The sequence below is a fragment of the Marmota flaviventris genome, chromosome 13, assembly GCF_047511675.1.
Source record: "Marmota flaviventris isolate mMarFla1 chromosome 13, mMarFla1.hap1, whole genome shotgun sequence".
Classification (NCBI taxonomy): domain Eukaryota; kingdom Metazoa; phylum Chordata; class Mammalia; order Rodentia; family Sciuridae; genus Marmota; species Marmota flaviventris.
In genome coordinates, this window is record NC_092510.1 from 97,753,692 (window position 1) to 97,778,469 (window position 24,778).

General features: G+C 42.2%; 1 protein-coding gene and 1 long non-coding RNA gene across 5 annotated transcripts in view; both read left to right on the plus strand.

The window, feature by feature from the left end:
* Nucleotides 1-6,300: 6,300 nt before the first annotated feature.
* LOC139701625 (uncharacterized) lies at nucleotides 6,301-12,370 on the plus strand. Of its 2 annotated transcripts, XR_011704167.1 has the most exons (3): nucleotides 6,301-6,898; nucleotides 9,247-9,314; nucleotides 11,098-12,370. It is a non-coding gene; the product is annotated as an uncharacterized lncRNA (long non-coding RNA). The 2 variants fall into 2 exon arrangements; XR_011704166.1 differs by lacking the exon at nucleotides 9,247-9,314.
* A 1,042-nt stretch (nucleotides 12,371-13,412) lies between these two features.
* The window catches only part of Sptan1 (spectrin alpha, non-erythrocytic 1), a 75,164-nt gene continuing 63,798 nt past the window's right edge, over nucleotides 13,413-24,778 (plus strand). For 2 of the 3 annotated variants that reach the window (XM_071601011.1, XM_027943361.3), the window contains exon 1: nucleotides 13,438-13,521. The gene's annotated coding sequence lies outside the window, so the exon portion shown is untranslated. Of the gene's footprint in view, nucleotides 13,522-24,778 lie in introns of all 3 variants that reach the window. The other variant, XM_027943338.3, reaches the window with a different exon arrangement.

Here is a 24,778-nt window from a genome sequence, read left to right on the forward strand (position 1 = left end):
TTGCTGATATATAGTTGATTTAATATAATCAGTTTCCTGCACTTTGAGTTGTGTAAATCGTTAGAGGAATTGTGTTCTTGTAGTACACGAGTCTACGTATGGAATGATATGTATTTCTTCCTCTTTTGCCTTTTTTTTTGTGTGTGTGTGTGGTACTGAGGATTGAACCCGAGGGTGCTTAACCACTAAGGCACGTCCCAGCCCTTTTTATATTTTATTTTGATACAGGGTCTTGCTAAGTTGCTGAGACTGGCCTTGAAATTTGGATCCTCCTGCATCAGCTTCCTGAGTCACTAAGATCAGACATGTGCCACTGCTCCCAGCTGTTTCACCTTTTTTTTAAGAGATAGAGCTGGGCACGGTTGCACATACTTTTGAAATCCCAGTGACGCAGGAAGCTGAGGTAGGATCACAAGTTTAAAGCCAGTCTCAGCAACTTAGCAAGACCCTGTCTAAAACAATAAGAAAGGCTGGGGATATGGCTCAGAGGTTAAGTGCCCCAGGATCATTCCCCAATACCAATAAATAAGTAAAACATTTTTTTAAAAAGGGGAAAAATTGAATATGAAAAATCACTGGGGACTGAGGATGTAGCTCAGTAGTAGAGTATATCCTGTGAAGTCCTGGGTTCAGTCCCTAGCACCAAAAAACAAACAGAGGTTGAGGTTGTGGCTCAGCGGTAGAGCGCTCCCCTGGCACATGTGAGGCCCTGGGTTCGATCCTCAGTGCCACATAAAAATAAATTAATAATTTTTTAAAAAGGCATTGTATCCAATTACAACAAAAAGTAAATGTTTAAAACAAACAAACAAAAAAACTCTCAATGGACAAGATGATATTAAGGTGTCTCATAGTAACTTTTTTTTGAGGGGGGTACCAAGGATTGAACTCAGGGGCACTGAACCACTGAGCCACTTCCCCCGCCCTAGTTTGTATTTTATTAGAGACAGGGTCTCATTGAGTTGCTTAGTGCCTTGCTTTTGATGAGGCTGGCTTTGAACTTGGGATCCTCCTGCCTCAGCCTCCCATGCTCCTGGGAGGCTTTTTTTTTTTTTTTTAATGTGTAGTCGTAGATGGACACAGTAGGTTTATTTTATTTATGTGGTGCCGAGGATCGATCCCAGTGCCCCACACATGTAAGGCAAGCACAACCCCAGCCCTCATAGTGTTTTAATATTCTTCTAGACGTGGTTAGCAGTTTTGCATATGTCAGTCGGTACCAGTATTCCTGATGTATTCTCAAAGGTAAACCAAGAAAGGAGAGTATTGGGAGGCCAGGGTTTTGATGTCCACTGATAATGTCGCCTCAGAGATCATGATCAACAGTGGACTGATACAGCTCCAAATAGGCGGAAGCATCAGATTCCTTACCATAGAATGCCAGGAGCTGCATTTGCTTTTTTAACTCAAGTACTTGTCTGCTGGCTTTCTTTCCAACTTGACCTCGTTTCTCAGGCTGAGTGCCCACATTTTTGTCTTATCATTGTCCTATATTATCTTTGAGCAAATGTGATGATGCATTGAAAATTCCGGTAAGACAGAAACTCTACACATCCACTGTAGAGAAGAATGGAGTTGCTCTGGGGGTTTCCCACCCATGCATTTGGAGCTTTTCCCTCCTTCTCAAACTTGCTGTGATGGTAGCGTGATGCGATTAGTGACATCTCAGGCCCAGGGTAACCAAAAATAAGAGCTGTAGAGCTTCTTTTGGGGTGTGTGTATGTGTGTGTGTGTGTGTGTGGCACTGGGTATTGAACCCCAGGGCCTTGAGCATACTGGACAGGCATTCCACCACTGAGCAATATTTTAGCCCCCTTTTAAAATTTTTAAAGGCTGGGGTTGTGGCTCAGGGGTAGAGCACTAGCCTAGCACATGTGAGGCTCTGGGTTTGATAAAAATCAATAAATAAAACAAAGATATTGTGAAAAAAATATATGTTGAGACAGGGTCCTGCTAAATCACTCAGACTGTCCTCAAATTTGTAATCCTCCTGCCTCAGCCTCCCATGTCACTGGGATTATAGTCCATAGAGCTTCTTACAGGTCCTTATCACACACAGCCATTCTCTTCCCTTTTCTTTGTTCTACCTAATGAATTCCGGATAGTGGATTTCCTGTGGACTTATAGCAAACAGATGAGAGCTGTAGTCTTCCAGCTGTGTGATGCATTTACAAAGACACTCATTATACAGAAGTTTATCTTCTAGCTTACAGCCAGGCTCCCATTTTTTAAAAATACCAGTTTATACAAGTTGATGTATTCTAGAAACATTTTTTGTTTGTTTTAGATTTTTCAGGATGTTTATGCTAAATGCAGAATATGATCCTGTATTAGAACCTGGGCCAGAGAAAAGGATTTTTCTGCACATTTGTGTTTTTGGCTATAAAGAATATTAGAGCAGAACATGGTGGCATACATCTATTATTCCAGCAACTCGAGAAGCTGAGGCAGGAGAATCACAAGTTCCGGCCCAGCCTGAAGAAAATAAATAAAGAAAGAAAGAAAGAAAGAAAACCCATTGGGCAATTTGCAAAACTTGCATAAGGTCTATGTATTAGATAGTAGTATTTTGTCAATATTAATTTCTTGACTTGGATAAACAAATACATATGGAAGTAAATGGGAGTGATGTCTACAACTTATTTTCAAATGATGTGGAGAGGGGACAAACCTATATGTATAGATATGTGTATATGTATTTTTTATTCTATATGTATATGTGCATGTACACATAGAATAATAAAGCAAATATGTTCAAAGGTTAACAACAGAGGAATCTGGATTTAGGGCATATGGGATAATTTCAACTTATAACATTTTGCAAAGTTGAAATTATTTCAAGGTTAAAAGGCGATCTCACCCTCCCCCCCCCCCAAAAAAAAAAAACAACAAAAGACCCCTTCATGCACCAGGTACAATGGCACATACCTGTAATCCCACCTACTTGGGATGCTGAGGCAGGAAAATCATAAGTTTTAGGTTAATTTGGGCAACTTAGCAAGGCCTTGTCTCAAAATTTTAAGAAGGACTGGGGATGTAGTTCATGATAGTTCACTTGCCTAAAGTATGTGAGGCCCTCGGCTCTATCCTCAGTACTACCAAAAGAAAATCCCACAAAGCCAAAAAAACAAAAACCCTTCATGTTTACAGTTGTTCCAACAAGGTGACAAAATCACATTGTAGAAGCTACAACCTTATAACTGGATCCTGGTGACTAAGGTAGTCTTGAAGCCATCAACTTGTAACAGGATGGAGAGCAGGTTTGTTTTTTGGAGAGCTGAGGGGGACAGATACCAGGGATTGATTTCAGGGGCACTCGACCACTGAGTCACACCTGCAACTCTTTTTTTTTTAAATTTAGAGACAGGGGCTGGGGACATAGCTCAGTTGGTAGAGTGCTTGCTTTGCATGCACTAGGCCCTAGGTTCAATCCCCAGCACCATTAAAAAAAAAAAAAAAAAAGAAAAAGAAAAATTAGACAGGGTCTCTCACTGAATTGCTTAGGGCCTTGCTAAGTTGCTGAGGCTGGCTTTGAACTTGCAATCCTCCTGCCTCAGCCTCCCAAGCCACTGGAATTACAGGAGTTCACCACTGTGTCCAGCTGCATGTTTTAGAAATGGCTAAACCCAGGCAGATGGAGGAAATGGTATAGTGGTGAGGTAAATTGGAACAAGATTGTGGAGGCTCTGGAAAAGTTCATTTAAATCGTTGGGCTATTCTGTAGGCAATGGGAAGTTATTAAAGTTTTCTGAGAAGGTTTGACACGGTTTGTGAAACTAATTCTAACAATATGCTTAAGATGAACAGGATGGGGCTGGGGTTGTAGCTCAGTGGTAGAGCACTTGCCTCACACACGTGAGGGCCTGGGTTCGCTCCTCAGCACCACATAAAAATAAATACATAAAGATATTGTGTCCATCTACAACTAAAAAAAAAAAAAAGTTGAACAGGAGGAATGGAGACTGTTCCAGCTTAATATGCAGTCTTACCAGGATCCAGAGGTGACATAACGGGGGCTGGGCTAGGACAGTAGTTAGGCAGGGGGAAGGGGAGCTCACCCTTCTGCTGTCATCTGGAGTCTTTTAAGCAAGTCAGCCTGATGAGGCCAAACTTCCAGCAGTAATCAGGCCTCTTCTTCGAAGTCCTTGATCTCAGAAACAATTACTTGTGTTTGTTTTTTTGTTCTTGTTTTGCAGTCCAGGGATTGATCCCCAGGGGTACTCTACCACTGAACCACATCCTCAGTCCTTTTTATTTTGAGACAGCATCTTGCAAAGTTGCCCAGCTTGGCCTCAAACTTGTAATCCTCCTGCCTCAGCCTCTCATGTAGCTGAAACTACACCTGTGCATCACTGAACTGAGCAAAAGTTTAACCATTCTTAAGTGTACAGTTCTATGACATTAAGTACGATCACAATGTTATTCAACCATCATTGTCTAGAACTTTCTCATCATCCAGATGGAAATTGTACTCCCCATTCCTTCCTCCCCTCAACCCTTCATAACCACTATTTTAACCACTTTGTTTTTATGAGTCTGACAATTCAGGGATCTTCTATAAGCAGAAAAATATAATATTTGTCTTTTGGTGTCTGGCTTATTTCACTTAGCATAATGTCTTCAAAGTTTATCCAGTCACTGTCTTTAGAAGAAGTGTGCTATTGCTGGCAAGGTCTGACACTGCAGAATGTCATCTGGGAAGAGGTGCGGTCCCCTTGCCAGCATGGCTTTTCCCAATCAGTTCCTTTCTTTACAGGGAGGAAAAACAGCTCAAGTGCTTACTTTTGAACTCTGGGGGATGAGAAGGGGGTGGAGGTGGGGGGTATTTATCTTAAGAGAAATACGTGGCTGGAGCATGTGAAAACATCATTACAATCAGTGCACTTCCAAACAGTTGACCTCTTGAACAACTTGAGAAGGTGCTGGGACTGCTGAGATGTTTAAACTTAGGCTACTTATCAAGCCTTCAGCAGACTGCTAGAAACAGAAGGAGTATAGAATCTATTCCTACCCTCTGCTTCTCAGGAGGTAGGGAGAGATGTGACTGAGAACATGGAGTGACTGTAGAGTTGTCACACTGTCGTGTGTGTGTGAGTGTGTGTGTGTGTGTGTTTCCTAAATTTCTTTTAGAAAACAAAGAAGGCCATTATCTGCTTTATCCTGTTCCTGTCCCTACACCTAGCAGAGTGTAAGGCATCTGCTGAAATTAGTGCGAGGGAGGGAGTCAGACAATAGAACACATGAAAAATGACTTTTGAAATATCTCACTTCCAGTGCCAAATGCAGACTGGGGTGGGTGAGTGAGTGGGGATATTGTTTCTTGGCCATGGCTCAGATCCGAAAAAGGGTTGACAAATAAGATTTTAGTTTCTATATCAGAACAGAGCTGTCTCTTGGGTCTCCAATTTGTTTTACATCTGGTAGAAGCAGTAAAACCCCCATTTCACTATGGGGCCAGGGTGATTGAAAAGAACAGCCTACACTTCTGAGCCCACCCTTTGCTGGAGCAGAAAGTCTTAGAAATTTTGGAGAGCTGACTGTGTTAGCCATTTTGTAACCAGAGCTGAGCATCTGATTAAAAATTTTGCTGCAGCTGACTGGAGAAGAGGCTATGGACGCCATCAGCTGTTTTCAGAAATGCTCACGCCCGGAAAGAGTTACCCAACCCTGTTTTCTCTGCATTGAAGATTGCAGGAAATGCCTCTCAGTTCCTATGCTTTTCCTCCAGATTCTATAGAGCTGCTTCTGGGGTGTGGCCACTCCTTTTCTTTTCTCTGCACTCCAGTGGAGTGGGAAAAGGGCAGTTTTTCCTATTTTTTATCATGGCCACAGCCAAGGCATTTTAGAAACTAGGTTGCAGATCCCAGGCCCAAGAAAAGCAGCCAAACTGCAGAAGACCAGGAAGCACAGGGCTGGGCCTGGTCCCAGATTCTGGTGCAATGCCCAGTGCCTTTATATTTATTTAAAGAGGAGGGCCACTTGGTAACCAGGAGGCTGAGGCCCTCCTGAGCTACAGAGTTCCCTGTCTGCCTGACTGCACAGGAATGAGCTGGGTGTTATTCCCAATGACTGTTGCCTGCCCAGCTGTCCCTGAAATGGGGGTAGGGAAAAGGCTTTCTAAAGGAGGGCTTCTGACTACAGAGTTTAGAGCCAGACCTTTAAACTGCTAGTATGATAAAGAATAGAAATTGCAGGAATCTTATTTTTCTCTTCTCACAACCCCAGCATTCTCCTGCATCACAATGTCTCCCTTTTGTACCTGAAAGCAGTAGTTCCAACGACATATGTTCAACCCTGAAAGACCCCAGCCCAATAACTTTAGGCCCAGTAATAAATCACCAGGGCTTGCTTCCGCACCTGCACAGACGTCAGATGTATTTTTCAGAAAATCAGTTAAGTGTAACCGATTAAAAGGGAAAAACAGGATGGTTGGGAAAGAGCAGAAGAATAGATTCCAGGGCATGCCTGACTAAACAGGGGCTAATAAGCAGGAATAGAAAAAAAAACAGAATGTTCATATGTAACTGTCATATGGTGTAATTCCAGGAACATAAAATGAAAAATAACTTTACCCTTTAGGTAACCTGTATGTTGGGTTCAAAATAACCAATAAGAAACCTGTTGCTTACCGCGCGCGCGAAACCTGCTCCTTGACCCTATAAAAAATCCTGTACCCCAAAGCCCGGTGTGCCAGTTCACCGAAGCTCCGGCTGAGGTTTCGCTGGGCACCCGCAGGCGCCTGTGTATCAATAAATCACCTCTTGCGTTTGCAGCCAGTGCCTCGTGCGTCTTTCTTGGACAGGGAATCGGTGGGTCTTTCATTTGGCGAGCCAGCCAGGAGAACTCCTGTAACCCCGTCCGGATCCCTGCCCGAGGAACACCCGATAACCACTGGGAGGTAAGCTGGCCAGTTCGTGTCATTTTGTGTCTCTCTCTGTCTGGTTGTTATCTTGTTATCTGTTCATGCGCAGCGTCTGTACGATTACGCGTAATCGCTCTGTATTCTGGGCAGCTTGAGAAGGAGTTGACGAACTCGGACTTCTCCCCTGCCACCCTGGGAGACGTCCCAGGGGCTCAGGGAGGCCCATCTTGGGGGGCCTCCAATGTTCTGTAGAGTACACTGTACTCGTGGGTGAAGGAGGTGACGGTATCCCTCCTCTCCCTAATCCGTCAGGTACGTTCGGTTTGTGCTCGAGCCGCGCAGCGTTCTCTGTGTCCAGTCTGATATTTGTGTCTGTCTTCTTGCCTTTGCCCGAAGCCGCAGCGTTCTTTGTGTTTTGTGTCCTGTCTGATTTGTATCTGTCTCCTTGCCTCTGCATTTTCTCATTCCACCTGAGACTAACATGGGACAATCTATAACAACTTTAACATCTCGCTTTGACTTTTCTCAAAGCCCTGTCCTCATTATTAAATTAGTGTTAATTGGCTTTAGAGATGGGAACCAAATTTTCAGTCACAAATTTTAACACTCTCAAGGGGACTTTTAAGGAGTCCCCACTCTGCTCTCTTGGGGAAGCCTAGCACTCGAAACAACTGCAAGCAGAGGATGGACTTTTTGGGAGCTGGCTACTAAAAAGTTAGAAAAAAAAAAAAAAATGCCTGATGCCTAAGGTCAAACCAAACTGGAGGAACTGATCCTATGGGTGAAAGATAGGATTAAGGGACTCCCAGCAGCTGCCAGAGCCATTTAGCTCTGGGGAGTTCCCTGGGTCCTTATCTACATCTTAAGGATTACACTACCTCTGTTTACTTAAAAAGAAGGGACACTGAATGCAGTAAAGCCAGTCACACCTATAGTTGCCCCTACGTGAAAACATCTGGTCCACTCATGGGAAAGTCTATGGTGCCATTGATGGGAGTCATAATTAAATGAAAGTTCAAAACCTGGAGAGATATTTTCTTATCTGGTTGTCTGATTGTTTCTTAGGGATAATCTAGGTTAAATGTGTGTCTAAAAATAATAATAATAATAATTTTTATTGTAACAATCTGGTATCTGAATGGGTTTCTAAAGCATTGCACTATCTTGCAGTTAAAAGTTGGGTTTAAGCAATTGTTTAATTTGATTTCAGATAGTTCATGCTAGAAAACTTAAATACTTGGGATAAAAAAAAAAAAAATTTAAAGAGTTTCAATTTTGAACTGGGTAGCCTGAAAAGAAATTAAAACGTTGGTCTGGCTCATAAAAATGACATTAAATAATTAAATAGTAATAGTCTTAAAAATTTTCAAAGCTTAATTTCAGATATATATGGTAGTGTGTGGGCAAATTTAATGTAACTCAATGCTACTTTAGAAACTTCAAAACAAGCAAAGTGGCTTAGAGGTACTAAAGAAATTTCTTCTGATGGTAGAGATCCTATTTCCAGTTCTATGTGAACAAGTTTTTCTAGTGTAAAAAGATATAAAATTTTAAATTTTGGAAATTGCTTCTTAAATTTGTATCATAATTTTCAACATCTAAACCTGGAAATATAACTTAAGGTTAAAATGTCTTAGGCCTAAAGTGTCTGCTCAAAATAGCAGTTTTTTTCCCTGCTCCTTCCAGACCTTGGTCAGGGCTTAAACTGATATGCAAACAGAAGCAGCTTGGAGCTCAGGCCCAAGGAAAAAAAAAAGGTAAAAGTGTCTTTTTACCTGAACTCAAACTAGACCAAACCAAGAAGTAAATTGTATGGTATTTACTAACTACTGGCCAGTCATCTTTTTTTTAGGATTCTTGTTTTTTTTTCTTAGATTCTGTATTTTTTTTTTGAGCTCGTGATTCTGATCCTGCAGACCTAGGTTAATGATTTTCTGATCAGTAAAGTTTTTTTAAAAAAAAAAACAAAAAAACATTGCAATGGAGATTTCATCTGCAAAAAGCTACGAGGCCTTTATTATTGTTATGTGTGCACACTCTTGTTATGTGTTGTATGTCGGTATGTCTGTATGTGTGTATGTCCATATATCCTACAGTGATATAACAATTGACAGATGAGGAGCGCTCATAAAAAAAAAAAAAATTAAAAATAGATCCAAATATCTTTAATTCACGTGATTCAAACGGTTCAATTTAGATTGGGTAAACAGATAAAAGTAAAGATGTCCTCAAAATTAAGCTTATAAGTTTCTCTAGGTGTTCAAAAAGGCCCTAATAAAATGTTAACTCTGCTTAAATTTAAAAGTTTACAAGTATTGTTTCAAAATGTGAACAAAAGGAGGTTTATGTAATTATGGTGTTATTAATGTGTTCATATCTTCCAGGTATACAAGTCTGTAAGGTAGAAGCTTCAAAAGAACATTATATCAAGCTGGTGTTCTAAAGTTGTATGGTAATTTTAGGCTTAAAAAAAAAAAAAAAACATGTTGGAGATTCAATTATATCATTTGTGTTCTATAACTGAACTTGTTATCAATAAGATATGTACGGTTCCATGTTACTTTCTACTCTGAGATACAATTCATGTATTTTTAAGTTAATAAGAGCCTAATCTATGTGAAGGTTTTATTGCAAAACACAAAAGTACATTACTACTTTTCTACAAGAGGTTAAAAGCTTTCAGCCTTTAATTCATGTTTTAGGGGTGATATTATGTTGTGTTAGCTAATGTTCATGTAAACTTGAACAACAATTTATGTAAACTTTGTAAAATGATCAGCTTCAGAACTATAGTACTTGAGATTTATAAAGAGCCCTGCCTTACTTGAAATAAGGCTCTGTCCCATCTCACTACATGTGAAAGTGGCTATGAAAAAAGTAAGCCAGATTTCAGTACAGTTAAAGTTGTGTCCAAAAGTAGGTTTTTGCCAAGATTACTAGGATCTCAAACAGGAAATTATGATGTATAACCCGGCCAGAATTCAAGGTAGCTATTATATAAGCTAAATATGTTTTTACCCTAGTTAATTTTGTTTTGTAGTTTGCTTATAGATGGTTTAAAGATTGCCTGTTAATGTTTTAAAGAGGTATTGCTTTAAGAACACAACCTGGGTCAACATAAGATAAGGAGTTATCACCTACAGGATAGAGAGATAGACATTAAAGCCCAGTGCTCTTAATATAAGGCTGTTAACTTATTTGCTGGATGTTTAAGATCAAGTTTTTAAAATTAGTTAAATTAAAAGGGCCAAGAAAACCAATATTCGGCTCTTGCCCTCTGAGTCAGTCTGAATCAGGGAATAGGGGACTTCTCCAAAGGGCTCAGCAACTCTAGGCCACATAACCTCCTGAGCAGGGAGATTAATGAGACCAGTGGAGGACAGAAAGCCAATCAGTGCATTTGCTGTAAAGAGGAGGGTCATTAGAAAAGGGAGACATCCCTGATGCTTCTGAGGGAAGCCATATGGTCAAGCAAGGCCTGGGCCCATCCTAGCGCAAATGGCACTAGCAGAACTGAAAAGCTGCTATGAAGTTCCCGAGGACTCCCAGGATAACTCAGCTGACTGTAAACAATAGGTAGAAACAAAAGTCAGTTTTGACTTGCTTCATCTTAAACACTTAGCAAAGACAGTCAAAGCCAAAGCACAGCTGTTCCTGGACATCTTAAATGATAATAATAGTTAAATGTAACTTCCATAAATAAGTAGACTGAAGGCTACAAAAAAGATTCTTAGACAGAAATGCCTGATAACTGTCAAAGGGACTGCTAGAGTAGTTTTAGTCTAAGGCCTTTATTTCTAGCCAACGCAGGTCGGCTTGATGTTTGCTAATATGGTTATCCAGCCCTAAGTAACAGAATTAAAGATTTCTCTATTAGACACAGAGGTTATACTAATAAAAGGATTTTGCAGGATCAGATGGCATTAAATTATTAAACTATATCTTAAAGAAAAAGACATCTGTAACCCTACATGTTAGTTGTTGTGTTGACATCCCTGACATTTCTGACAATGTGACAAATATCCTTAAAGATTTACCTGCTCAGATGGAAGCCATGTTCTCAGCAACTTTTTCGTGGAAATAATATCCTAGCTCCTAGTTCCTGGTACTGCCTGATAAAAAACATTGTTAATCTTTGTCTTGGCCATTATACTCATTGGCATATTTCTGTGCTGTGGCATTTATTACTGCATCAATATGGTTCCAGTACTAATAAGTTCTTGTTTCTCTTATAGACCACCCATCACTCAAATGGCCCTCCAGCCTATTACTTCTCAATTAGACTTTCATCATGGACCACTCGATAGACCCGATATTTTTAAGGGGGACTCCAAACTGCTTGCCCCACGCCGTCCCTTTTCAGCCTGAAGAAGCCAGAAAGATTCTCTTCGTCCCCCTTCCTCACAGCAGTAAGGAGTTCCCAAATTAAAAAAAAAAAAAAAATGAAGCCAGATTTAAAGTTAGGTAGTCAGTGTAGTTAGATAAATCGGGGGTCTAATATCAAGTGACCAAGTCTATCACTGTCTTAGAGAAATCTCTCTCTTCCCTCGCAGAAGTCGTACTACAAAATAGAAGGGGATTAGATCTGTTATTCCTTAGAAAAGGTGGTCTCTGTGTGGTTTTAAAGAAACAATGTTGTTTTTACGCTGACCATACAGGGGTAGTCCGGGAAACTATGAAAAAGGTCACTGAAAGGCTGGCCAAAAAAAAAAAAAAAAAAAAAAAATTTGAGGCTCAACAAGGATGGTTTGAACACTGGTTTAACAAATCCCCATGGTTAACTACTTTGCTATCCACCATAGCGGGACCTTTAGTTATTCTGCTAATAATCCTAACGTTTGGACCCTGCATACTCAATAGATTGGTGCAATTCATGAGAGAGAGACTTTCTATAATCCAAACTATGGTTCTAACTCAACAGTACCAGTTGCTTAAACAACAAACAGGGTCACACACAAGCTTAATCCAAGAACCTGAGCAAGCAGAACAATGGATATAAGATTCTATCCATGATAAAGAAAAAGGGGGGAATGAAAGACCCCAGCCCAATAACTTTAGGCCCAGTAATAAATCACCAGGGCTTGCTTCCGCACCTGCACAGACGTCAGATGTATTTTTCAGAAAATCAGTTAAGTGTAACCGATTAAAAGGGAAAAACAGGATGGTTGGGAAAGAGCAGAAGAATAGATTCCAGGGCATGCCTGACTAAACAGGGGCTAATAAGCAGGAATAGAAAAAAAAACAGAATGTTCATATGTAACTGTCATATGGTGTAATTCCAGGAACATAAAATGAAAAATAACTTTACCCTTTAGGTAACCTGTATGTTGGGTTCAAAATAACCAATAAGAAACCTGTTGCTTACCGCGCGCGCGAAACCTGCTCCTTGACCCTATAAAAAATCCTGTACCCCAAAGCCCGGTGTGCCAGTTCACCGAAGCTCCGGCTGAGGTTTCGCTGGGCACCCGCAGGCGCCTGTGTATCAATAAATCACCTCTTGCGTTTGCAGCCAGTGCCTCGTGCGTCTTTCTTGGACAGGGAATCGGTGGGTCTTTCACCCCTAGCTTTTCTGCTCACTAGCTGCCTGACCTGGAGCAAGAGACCTAGTCTCAATGTCAGGGTGTGCATTTGTACAATGGGGAAATAATATCTACCTCTTTAAATTATTGCTAAGTTTTAAAAAGTTAAAAGGTAACACATGAAATGTTTAGCTTAGTGCCTGGTACACAAGGATAGTTCAATTGTGGGAAAAGGAACCTTAATGTCCTGTTTATGAAACACGACTGATGCACACTATGCCACTGGTGACAGGCGAGAAAGCAAAAGCTTTTTAAATAAATTATTAATTATCCAAATCCTTTAAGGACAGACTATGGCCCGATTTAGTTTTTTTTTTTTTTTTCTGATCCGGATTTGACCTTTTTTCTTACATCCTCCTCAAACCCAGAGTCCCAAATCATCGTTTTCTTGACTCCAGCTCCCACCAAGCAGGTTGACTTGGGTCCCCAGCGCCAGCCTCCTCTTGGGAAAATGGGCAGGAAGAGGAGCATTCGGGTGATCTCACCCCCATAGGGACAGGGTGTTTTTCCAGCCGGGGCGCGCAGCATCCCTATCCAGACTGCAGCTATGGCCTCTGCCCCGCCCTTCGCCGCAGTCCTGGAAGGGCTCCCAGGGGCGAAGGGGTGCGGTGCAGATTCTCTGCAGGGCGGGAAGGGAGGGGCAGGATTGGAGGATCCAAGCTGCAGGGAGGGCGGTTGCGCCGCCAGGGCGGAGGCGGTGATTCCACTGCACCATCACCCCCACCCCTTGCGCGCGCCCTATTTCCCCATCCTCCCGCCGCCCTCTCTGCGACGGCCGCTTCGGCCCCTTCCGCGCGTGCTCGGCCCTTTCCGCGGAGCGGTCGGGCAAATAGCCCGCTGGAGCTCCGCCCTCTTCGCTCCTCCGGCGCGCTCCTGCGCCCTTCTTCTGTGCCAGGCCGCTTCCCCCACACTCGCGCCCGCTCGACGCGGGAACGCGCGTGACTGCTTATAAAAGAGGCGGGGCGCGCGCGTCGCCGCCACTACCCGCTGCGGAGCGAACGGCGCGGAGCGGAGGCCGCGGAAGCGCGTCGGTCCCTCAGCACCCCTCAGCCCGGGCACCCACGGCCCTCACAGGAGCCGGTGAGAGGGGCCGCGGGCCAGCTCGGGGCGGGAGCGGGGTCCTGGTCAGCCACCCCAGGGCTGGGCCCGCAGCCCCCGGGCGGGGCGGGGCGGTGCCGGCGCGCGGACAGGTGAGCCGGGCAGGCCTCGCCGCCCCTTCGGCGTCCCTGCCGCCAGGCGAGCCGCCGCCACCGCCCTTGTGGTTCGAGGGCTGCGGAGGAGCTGCGGGCCGGGCCGTGGCGCCGGCAAGTCATTGACGGGGGGAGGGGGCGCGAGGCCGCGGGGCTCCTCCCTGCAGCCGGCCGCGGCAGGTGGGTGGGGGCTCCGTCTGCTCTCGGCCTTCTCCTCTTCCCTGCCCGGCGCACCCTCGCCACCCCCGGTCCCCTGCCTGGTTGGGAGCGACGGGTGCAGCGCACTTTCCCAAGTCAATGCAGGCAGTGCCGGCCGCCCCTCGAAGGAGGAAGAGCCCTGCGCACAGAGCCCTTCCAGCAGCGAGACTGTCGGCCCCCTCTCTAGCCCGAGAAGGTCGGAGATGGGCCGGCTCCTTTTCTTTCCTTGTAATAAGCGTTTCTTTCATCCCCAGTTGTGATCTTCTTGTAAATAGTAGGTAGAAGCTGCGCTTGCTTGGCATGAGACCCAAGTCAGATAACTTAATAGCTTTTGTTGCGGGGGGCGGGGGGGGACTGGGTCTTTCACGTCAAGGGCAGGGTATTATTTGAGTATATTTTCAAAAAATTCTACAACCATGCCAATGTGGAATGATAGAACATTCTTTTTGTTTGGAAGCAGCCCAGAGAATTTGATTAGAAGCTTCCCAAAGAAAATCTTTTAAAAATCTCTCTTAGGTATTGGAATAAAATGTTATAAATAAGGGGCTTCTTAAAGTTAAGACTTCAGTATATTTTAAATGAAAGGCATGAATAACTCAGAAAGCTGGATTAGGATGATTCTTGAACAGCTCCACCACCTTGTCAGGTCTCGTTTATATAATAGATCCTAAAATATTTAGGTCCTTTGTTCAGTGTTCATCATGGCTGTCGGGGAAGAATAGGAAGAGAGACCATATGAAGTATTTTCATAATGAGAAATTGCGTCGTCATAGCAATTGGACTTAAGTAAAACAGAATGTATCAAAGATGGAAGGATGGGGGTGTCTTGCAGGCAAGAAACAAAATCTTAGGAACAGCAGCAGGAACAGTCAGCTGTATGAAGCCATTAAGCCACAGTTCGCATTCCTGAAACTAGTCATTTATTTTTCCTTTTCATTGCAGCTAATGTCTTAGATTTTGAAAGGTCAAGTTGAAGTCAAAGTTTTAAAAATGTGCTGGGAGGACGGTGGTGGTGGCAGTGTGTGCTACAGTAAAAGGCCTCTGCAGGAAATTAACAATAAGCTTTTTTTAGTAACTGGGCCAATAATTACTCAAAGGACCCCTCAAAGTGTGTTAACTGTTGCCCAGGGACCTAAGTGGAGAGAATGGAAAGGAGAATTTGCCCTGTACTGCAGAGCATGAAAGCAGTTCTTAGAGTAAACCATCAGCTTGGTAACTTATTCTCTGATATGATTTTGGTCTTGGCAGTGTATTTTGTGGTAATCTAATTGGAGAAATCTGATATGTCGCAGGCCCCAGATATAAGCCTGTCAAGCAATCTAATGAACAGGTTTAGATGGGGAGAGTTTTCTTAAGTATATCTCTTGGTCCCCTGAGTAGAATTTTCTCTTCTTTTCCTTCCCTGACTTCATGCCAAAGGGTGGGGCCACTGCAGATCCTGAGAAGTGGACCACAGAAATAGTCCTCCACCTCCTGTCATTGCTGAACTTGCACTGAGGACAGAGGGTCGGAGGGTAGCCTGCCTTTGTAATCAATCCTCCTTGGGCTATGTGAGAACTCCACTAGTTATGTACCCACATCTGCTTCAGGACATCAGCTGCAGCCTTACTGTAGAAGAATGCAACACTCTGATGGCAAATGCTGACCCCAGGAATGCAGAGGAGGTCTGCATAGCTGATCACTTAAGGCCAGTTCACTGGAGCTGCTGTTCAGGGAACCATCACCTCCTGTCCAGTTCTTTTACATATTCCTTTTGAACCAGTTTTAAACAGGAAATAGTATTTGTAAAGGATGTGAATCTGTAAGCTAGGCCCAGTAGATCTTTGTAGCTTGAGTTCTATCTTGTTCTGATAATTTAATGAAATATTATTCTTTTATTGTGAATGGAAGGGGAATTAGAAATCATCTAGTCCAGGAATTCTCAGTTTATCAGAACGTGGATGGGGGATGGCATGTTTAGTTTTAAAAGTATGTTCAGACCAGACTGGGGTTGTAGCTCAGTGGTAGAGTGCTTATCTGGTATTTGTGAGTCCTTGGGTATGATCCCAAGTACTGGAAAAAAAAAAAAAAGGAATATCCAGTATTATTATTTTGACAATTGGGGAAACTGAGGCCCCAAAGAGGATATGATTTGGCCAAGACAGCACATCTAGATGATAGTAACAGCCAAGACCTGGGAACCTTGGTTCTCTTTTCACTTTTTTAAATCCCTAGTGAAATTTAGATGCTGTATGGAACATCAAAGAGAACATGCTGGGAAAATATCTGAAATTTGACTTTTCACTTGTATGCATATGTTTTAACAGTTCTGTTTTCTTCGTTTTGAAATGAGTCTAGTCTGTTTGCCCTTAGAAGCTTGTTATCTTGCTCTTCCCCCTCCACTTTAGACTCCACATTCCTCCATCATGTTGTCATCGTTTCGTAAACGCAGAGTCCAGGTATTTGACCAGCATGCAGAAAATGTGTTGCCTTTTTGGTTTTGCCTGGCTTGCAGTGAAGACACATCTGTGTCAGAAAGGTTGAATGATCCAAAGAGAGGAGAAAAAACCCTGCCTGCATGACCTTTCTGTTAAACAGATTGGTTAGGGTTGGTTTGGGTTTTTGGTGTTACATGATCAGAAGTCTTAATATACATAAATTTCCAAAGCCTCCCATCTTTTTCACCTTCCTCTCTTTCTCTTTATGGCATGAATCTATTTCTTATTGCCATCCTGGTGTTTGCATGCATGTAGTGTTTGCTGATTTTTTTTTTTTTTTTAATTGATGGCTGCTTGGTTCTTAAGAACCAAGGAACTAAAGAGATTATTCTAGATATTTGGGGAAATTATGATCTGAGAACATGTAGTATAAGTCATATCTTTCAAATTTGGCAGATATTAACTTGGGTTTGTTTCCTTTTCATTGACTTCTTTCTTCTGCCACAATCCCTATAATGAAATGGAGCTTGCATTTTGCATTTCTAAAAAAAGCTTTCTGTATATTTGTTTTATTTGTATAGTTTTGAGGTGTTTGGTAAAATTGGATTTTTTCCAAAAGGGGGAAACTTGAAATTATTATCTTGATATCTTAAAATGAGAAATAAAACTTCGGAAATTTCTAGTGATTATAGGTGATAAATCCAAGGCAGACTTTTTATAAATCAGACCATCGACTTAAATGAGATTTATAAAATAGGCCACATAATCACCTTTTTCTACTTTGAATCTTAGTAAAAATATGATGCACTTAAATACCTTTCATCTGAATTTTACAGGTTAAAAGGTAAGTAGCAGCAAGATAGTATTTGGGAAGCATTCTGAAGTAAGTTTTCTCATCATTGCTCTGCATTTCTGGATTTTGATGCAATGCAGTATGAATCTTTTGCTTTCTTAAAGCTAAGTCCCTGCTCACCTCTGCAGAATTGCGCTAACAACTTGAATTAATTGATGTGAAGGCTGACATGCAGATCCATGATCGTGATTGGAATGTGGTTTTTAAGCAAAAATACTTGCTTTTATTCATGGTGTTAAAAGTCTTACTTTATGTATTTTTTTATTTCTCTGCTTACCATCAGATCTGCCACTAAAATCTGCAGCTAAGCTGGTTTTGAGTTAATTTGTTTAATCCGAGAATCAACTGGTATTTAGTTTTATGGATGCTAACTGATTTTTTGGTGGTTTGTTCTTGGGGGAGCCCTTCCACATCCCGGTATGTAGTTCTCTTGCTTTGCAAATCTACAATTTAGTAATAGGATGGCTTTGTAAGCCATGGGGAAAAGGTATTGTCAGTTCTGCACATTTGAGCTCTGACTAAGCAACAAAAACTAAACTGATAAATGGTTTCTGTGACCTTTTGCCTTGGGGTGATGTTTATAAGTTTTTTCATAGAGCCAGATGATCTATTTATCCAGTTAGTCCCTAAAAACCTCTTCCTTGCAAAACAGTATTATAATACAGCCCATGTCCTGTCTGAAAATCAGCCTTTATTTTGTCATTTTCCAAATGTCTCTTAAAATCCAGTACTTCCAGCTAATGCTTTGTTCCTAATAGAGTCTCTTTTCATCTTCATTTCACATATATATATATATCCCCTTTCTTTTGGGGTTCCACAGAGAAACTGTGATTGCCAAATTCTCCTCGTCTGAGATCCATGTGAGGGCGTCCTAAGCCACTCACTGAAGGTGCCAAGTTTGCAGAATTCAAAGCATTTGACCTTTGGTTTGAAAATGTTTGCATCTCCAGTCCCTTGTTTTGCTTAACCCAGTGTGAATCCCACCCACTGCCTCTCCTGCTTCGTAAAGAACAAGCTCCTACAGTGGCACATAGCTCCCATAGATTAGGGGAATGTGCTCTAGAATTCCCTAAGAACCAAGAGCTGCCTCAAACAGTTGTCTATTGGCATTCATCAGGAAGACAAAGGTATTCATGTTTCAGTCTGTTTGTAGGAATCCATTTCTAGTTCATAATGTGAATAAGTTTGTGTTGGATATGAGGAGTCATTTTGTAGGCACATTATATCTTTGGATTTAATTAGAAATTTCTAGCTAAACTTACACATTTAGAACCCTCTGTTTCATCCCAGAGATCTGGCAGTATTGTAAGAACGCTGACAAGTCCTTTTCATTTATTACAAAAGAGGACATAGTTGTAATTCCTGTTTTATCCACTTGAGATCAAGTCATTTTGCTTGCTGAATGAGGCAGCTAAGATTTTGACTGCTGCATTGCAGCATTTCTAAATAGCCTGCATCCTCAATATTCTCTAATAATATTTGCAAACATATAAACTTTTCCACCAATTATCTTAAATGGGACACTGTCTTTAAACATAGAAAACATGTTAGCACTTTGTTTTCCCTCCTTCATTCTCTATGAACATGGATTTGATTGGCAAAATCAGAGTTGACGATTGGCTTTGAGATAAGCACTTAAATGCACTCCTAGGAAGTCCCTCAGCTGTGGTTTTTAGGCAGTTAGTGGAATAGACAGATAGGCTGGTAAGTTTGAAGATTGTTTTTTTGAGGATGCATTTCCCAGATTCTTCCTTTCTAGTATTTTTAATCCCGTAAAGCTGGGGACCACCCAGAACATTCTCTGTGAGTCTGCCTTATCAGATTGCTGCATATTGCCAGGGCAGGGGCAGGGTTCTTGCAGTATGCAGCCTTAGTCATGGAAGCAATGTGACACACACAGGCAGAGTAAATTCCAGTAACACTCTTGAGAGTTTTTGTGGGCGAGAGAGATTGTAGCACCTTTGGGTGGCAGTGATTCTTGGTGATATTTATGAAAAATTTCCTGTATTCAATGTGGTCTTTGGAAATTACTCTTTTAGAAGCCCAAATAAACTGGGTTTTTTTTTTTGTTGTTGTTGTTTTTTCAGTATTGAACCCAAAAGAATTCCATTACCAAGCTACATCCCCAGTTCCTTTTATTTTTTGAGACAGGGTCTTGCTAAGTTGCCACAGCTGGCCTCCAATTTGTAATCCTCTTGCCTCAGCCTCCCCAGTTGCTGGGATTGCAGGTAGGTGCCCAGCTAGAACTGGGACTCTGGTAGATAAACTAGAGAGCTCCCTATTGGGTTAAGTGTGGGAAAACTCTTATTAGCCCATTGTCTTTTTTGTTGTCTCCTATAATCACCCAAATGAAAAATCTGAATGCCTATTGCAGTGGGAACACATTGGTGACTTTCAGATGTCCAACTCCCCAGAGACAGCGGGTTGTGGCTTGGCAGAGCTCCCACCTGCTGACATCAGCTGATCTACTGCAGGAAAGAAAAGTCCATTATAGCCTGACCAAAGCACTTGGTATAGAATTGACTTGTTCTACTTCACTGGGGTGACAAAGAGGGCCTTTTAGGTTGGTTAATTTCAGCAGGGCCTTGTGGACCTACTCCCTGGATTGGGCCCCAGCAGGGAGATGTGCTAAGGTGGAACCTTTACAGTATTATGGTGGAGACACCCCCGCTCCAAGAGCTTCTCTCAAATGTTATTTCTTAAGAGATTTCCATAGCAGCTAAAGGAGTTAAAAAATTCAGTGTATCCTGTGATAGAAGAAAGGAAAATGCCACAGTTTAATCCTGAAAATTTAGATGTTTTTCGGGAACTCATGTGCAGTGTGCTTATCATTCCATGAGTAACTATGTATAACTATACCTACCCCAGAAAATGTCTTTATAAGGTTTTTGTTTGTTTGTTTGTTTTACTGGGGATTGAACTCAGGGTGCTCTACCACTGAGCTACACCCCAGCCCTTTTTATTTTTATATTTATTTATTTTTGGTACTGGAGTTTGAAACCAGAGGCACTTAACTACTGAGCCACATCCCCAGTCTATTTTACTTAGAGACAGAGTCTCACTGAGTTGCTTAGGGCCTTGCTAAGTTGCTGAGGCTGCCTTGTATTTGCAGTCCTCTGGCCTCAGCTTCCTGAGTTGCTGAGATTGCAGGCATGTGCTACCACACCAGTTTTTACAAGAAAGTCTTATAAATAAGCAAATTAAATTAATAATTTCCTGATGTTTTTCTTTCTTGTTTCTCAGGGATAAGAACAATGAAAGTATGTAAATGATTCTAACCTTTATTGTTTACTAACTTACAACTGAATCTTTTTTTGGTGGGGGGGGGGGCAGGAACAGGGATTGAACTCAGGAGCACTTGCCCACTGAGCCACATCCCCAGCCCTATTTTGTATTTTATTTAGAGACAGGGTCTCACTGAGTTGCTTAGTGCCTCTCCATTGGTGAGGCTGGCTTTGAACTCACAATCCTCCTGCTTCAGCCTCCAAAGCCGCTGGTATTACAGGTGCGCCTAGTTTAAGACTGAATCTTAAAGATATAATTTTTTTTTTAGAACTGAGGATTGAACCCAAATATGCTCTTACCACTGAGCAACATCCCCAGCCCTTTTTGAGATAGGGTCTCACTAAGTTGCCAAGGCTGCCCTTGAACTTGAAGTTCTCCTGCCTCTCAAATTACTGGGATTACAAGTGTGTACCACCATGCCAAACTTGATTTTTCTTTTAATGATTAATACCTCACTTTCCCTTTTTTATCCCCCCTCAAGTGAGAATGGAAAAGAGGGAGTAAAAGAAATTAATAAACAATTAAACATCAGCTTCAGTACTGTTAAAAATCACCAGTTCTTGCTGGTGTAGTGGCTCATATCTGTAATCCCAGTGACTCAGGAGGCTGAGACAGGAGGATCACGAGTTTCAGGCCTGCCTCAGCAACTTAGCAAGGCCCCAAGCAACTTAGTGAGACCCTGTCTCAAAATAAAAAGGACTGGGGATGTAACTCAGTGGCAAAGTGACCCTTGGTGCAATCCCCAGTAAAAAAAAAACAAAATCACTGGTTCGTATATACTTGTTTAGGAACCAAAGAAAGGATCCTGAAACACCCTGGGCTCTGCGACTTGCTTACCAATCACCTTTGTCTCCTGATTAGTTCTAAAGTGACATCTAGGCACGGTAGCTAGGACCTATAATTTGAGGCCAACCTGGACCACTTAGTGAGACCCTGTCTCAAAATTAAAATAGAGCTGAGGATGAAGCTCAGTGTAGAGCACCCCTGGATTCAATCCCCAGCTCTACAAAAAATAAAAAATTGAAGCTCCAGTAGTTTATTTCCAAGTTTGCTGAGCACATAATCTGCCTGTGAATAAGTTCCTATAGTTCCTGAGGAGCTGCAAGCTCCTTAGGGAACTTAAAAATGTATATTTGTAAGAAAAAAAAAAATTGTTTGCAGAAGGAGATAGTACTGTAAGGTGAGTGGTAAGGCAGCTGGGGGAGAGGAGACTTCTGACCCAGAAAGATTCACAGAGGCTGAGGGATCTGCTTTAGACTTTGGAAGACTTGGATGATACTAAATGGTGGAGAGAAAAGTGTGTTTCAGGTAAAGGGAGCATTTCAAGTTGGGAAATGAACCCTGCCCAGGTGAGATACAGCTAGAAGGTGAATGAGCGATCATATTGAGCTCATGGTAAGCATGGCTGGCAATGGTAGTGGTCCTTGTCCAAAACTAGCCTTCTCTAATAAACTACGTTGATGCACTTGGGTGCAGTGTCAACCAGAACTGCCTATAATAAGTAATTAAGTGCTGTTAGTGAAACTCTGCTCTCAGCATTTAGCTTCTCAAGGTCACCTTAGTTTTTGGTTTTATGGATTTTCAAAGTCTGTTTTAAGAATAGAAGATATTCCCACCTGTAATTCTAGTCACTTGAGGCAAGAGAATGGCAAGTTTGAGGTCAGTCTCAGCAACTTAGGGGGAGACCTGGTCTCAAAATTAAAAAGGTCTGAGGATATAGCTCAGTGGTAAAGCAGCCTTGGGTTCAATCCCTAATAGCCACCCCCTCCCCACCCAAAAAAGATATTTATGGTTGGTGGGGGGGTGGCTCAGTAGAAGAGTGCTTACCAAGCATGTAAGAGGCCTTGAGTTCTATTCCCAGCATCACAAAAGAAAAAAAAAAAATCTATTTTTTTCCACTCACAGTTGTCTACTGGGGACACAAAGGTGTGCCTTCCTGAGCTTTGTTTCCCCGAGGTTCCACCCTGTGCTTCCTTAGAGGACATACCAGGTGGTCAGTCCAAGATTGGTAACTCAGACTTATTCATTTGGTTGACATCTAGTTGTGTAGCTTTAGTCAGCACGTTCTTTGTTTGCCCTTGTCACAGATCTAGTATTTATCTGGACAGGATTCTAACTTCACAGTATAGCAAGTGGAAGCTTTATTATTGAGTCATCTCTGCCCCAGCGAGTGAATTCAGGGCAGCTACACTCTCAGTATGTGCTTGGTAATGCATTCTTTTCTTTTCTTTTTCTTTTTTCTTTTCAAATTTTAGTTGGATATAGTACCTTTTGTTTATTGATTTATTTTTATGTGGTGCTGAGGATTGAATCCAGGGCCTTGTGTGTGCTAGGCGAGCACTCACAGCCCGAACCCCCCAACAAGCCTTTCTTAATGACCTCTGTGTTAGTTACCTTTTCATCCTGAATGTGATAAAATGTCTGAGAAAAACAAAGGAAGAAGGATCTCTTTTGGCTCATGGTTTCAGAGGTTTCAGTTCATGGTTGCCTGACTCTGTTTCTGAACCTTGTGTGAAGAATATCCTAGCATAAGGGTGTGGCAGAGCATAACTGCCACCTCACGGCAGCTGGGAAGCAGAATGTCAGGAAGGGGCTGGGAGAGAAGATATGCCCTTCCAGGGCATGCCCCACAATCATTCACTTCTTCCAAGGAGGCCCCCTTCATACATTTCTACCACCTTCAAATAATGCCATCAAATTATGAATTCATCAATGGATTAATCCACTGATGGATGAGATTAGAGCCCATGTTCCAGTCACCTGCCAAGGGCTGAACTGGGGAGCAAGCCTTCAACACATGAGCATTGGGGAACATTCCAGATCCAAGCCATAACAACCTGTATACACCAGAAATCAGGGATTCAAAAATGAGGTTACTCAGACTCATCATACGCTGTAATGTGAATATGGGTGCTTTACAAATCTATGGACGAGCAGTTGCATCTGAGGAGGGAAGGGAGGCGTGCTGTGTGCAGTTTTGTAAGGCTGCAGCTTACTTATTTCACCTGGACATTGAGTATAAAAATAGGAGTTAACCAGGCAGAGAAGAGATGGGGCATTCTAGGCCAAGGAATTGTGGGCATGTGGCTTGTAGTTTTACAAGGAATTGTAATTTGGAAAAGAATGAATATTTCTGCACACCAGTAGGGTAGGGGTAGGAAGATTAAGTGAAAAGGAACCAGAGAAATTTGGGGCCAGGTGGTGAAGATCTTACTAGTCAGGAGACTTCTTTCTCAGTCAGAAGCGAGCTATAAAGGTTTGGGAGTGATGTGGTAAAGAACATTTCTTTTTATAGTTAAAGAAAAAATTCAAACTGTGGAAAACAATAATTGGACAAAAGTAACCGGTGGCTGTGCAGAGTATAATTTGGAAGGTAGGATGATATCGCTAAAAAAACCTCAAGGACTTTTCAGTGAGGAGAAAGTCTCTTCAGAGAAAGGTATCCCTCAGAGCTGATCATTTGCACAGGCTTTCCCCAGTCTCACCATGCTGTCACCTCCCACTGCCATGTGAGCAGCACCCTGCTGACTTTCACCCCATCCTCAGCCTGCTGGTTCTTTCCATTAGCAAGCCATAGAACAATAGGAAGAGCGCCCCTCAGGTTTCCTTGGTAACACAGTGTTTACACCTTTTGTACATTGTAGAACAAGAGCTAGAAGGGACTGTAACACCTCTTCTGCTTCTTAACAAATCCAGAATCCACCTACAGACTGTAGTTTAAGAGTTGGGAGGGCCTGGACCATGCCATGTTCACCTGCCATTGTTAACCACTCTAGGGAACGCTTTCTGTCATTATATCTGTTTACTTCTGTGATCCTCAATTGAAAGTGCCTTATTCTTGAAAGGAGCAAGTAGAATATTTTGTGTTTATCACATAGGTTGGATTCTCTTTCTCTCCCCCCCTTTTTTTTCGGGGGGAGGGTACTGGGACTGAACCCAGGGGTGTTGTACCACTGAGCCACATCCTCAGCTTTTTTATTTTTTATTTTGAGACAGGGCCTTACTAAGTTGCTGAGGCTAGGCTTGAACTTGGAATCCTCCCACCTCAGCCTCCCAAATTGCTAGGATTATAGGCATGTGCCACTGCACCCAGCATCAGGTTCTCTTTTTGACATTAAAATTTAGTGACAAATCTGAGGGCTTAAAGTTGGGGTGGGTGGAATTATACAGGGAAGCACCACTGTGCAGTTAGAGTACATTTATAGTTAACTTGAAATGGATATTGGATCTGTGCAGCCTCCTTTTTTTTTTCCAGTTTACTTTTTAGTTGTAGGTGGACACAATATCTTTCTTTCATTTTTATGTGGTGCTGAGGTTTGAACCCAGTGCCTCACTGAGCCACAACCCCAGCCCTTTTTTATTGTTGGTTTAAAAATTTTTTAATTTTATTTTTT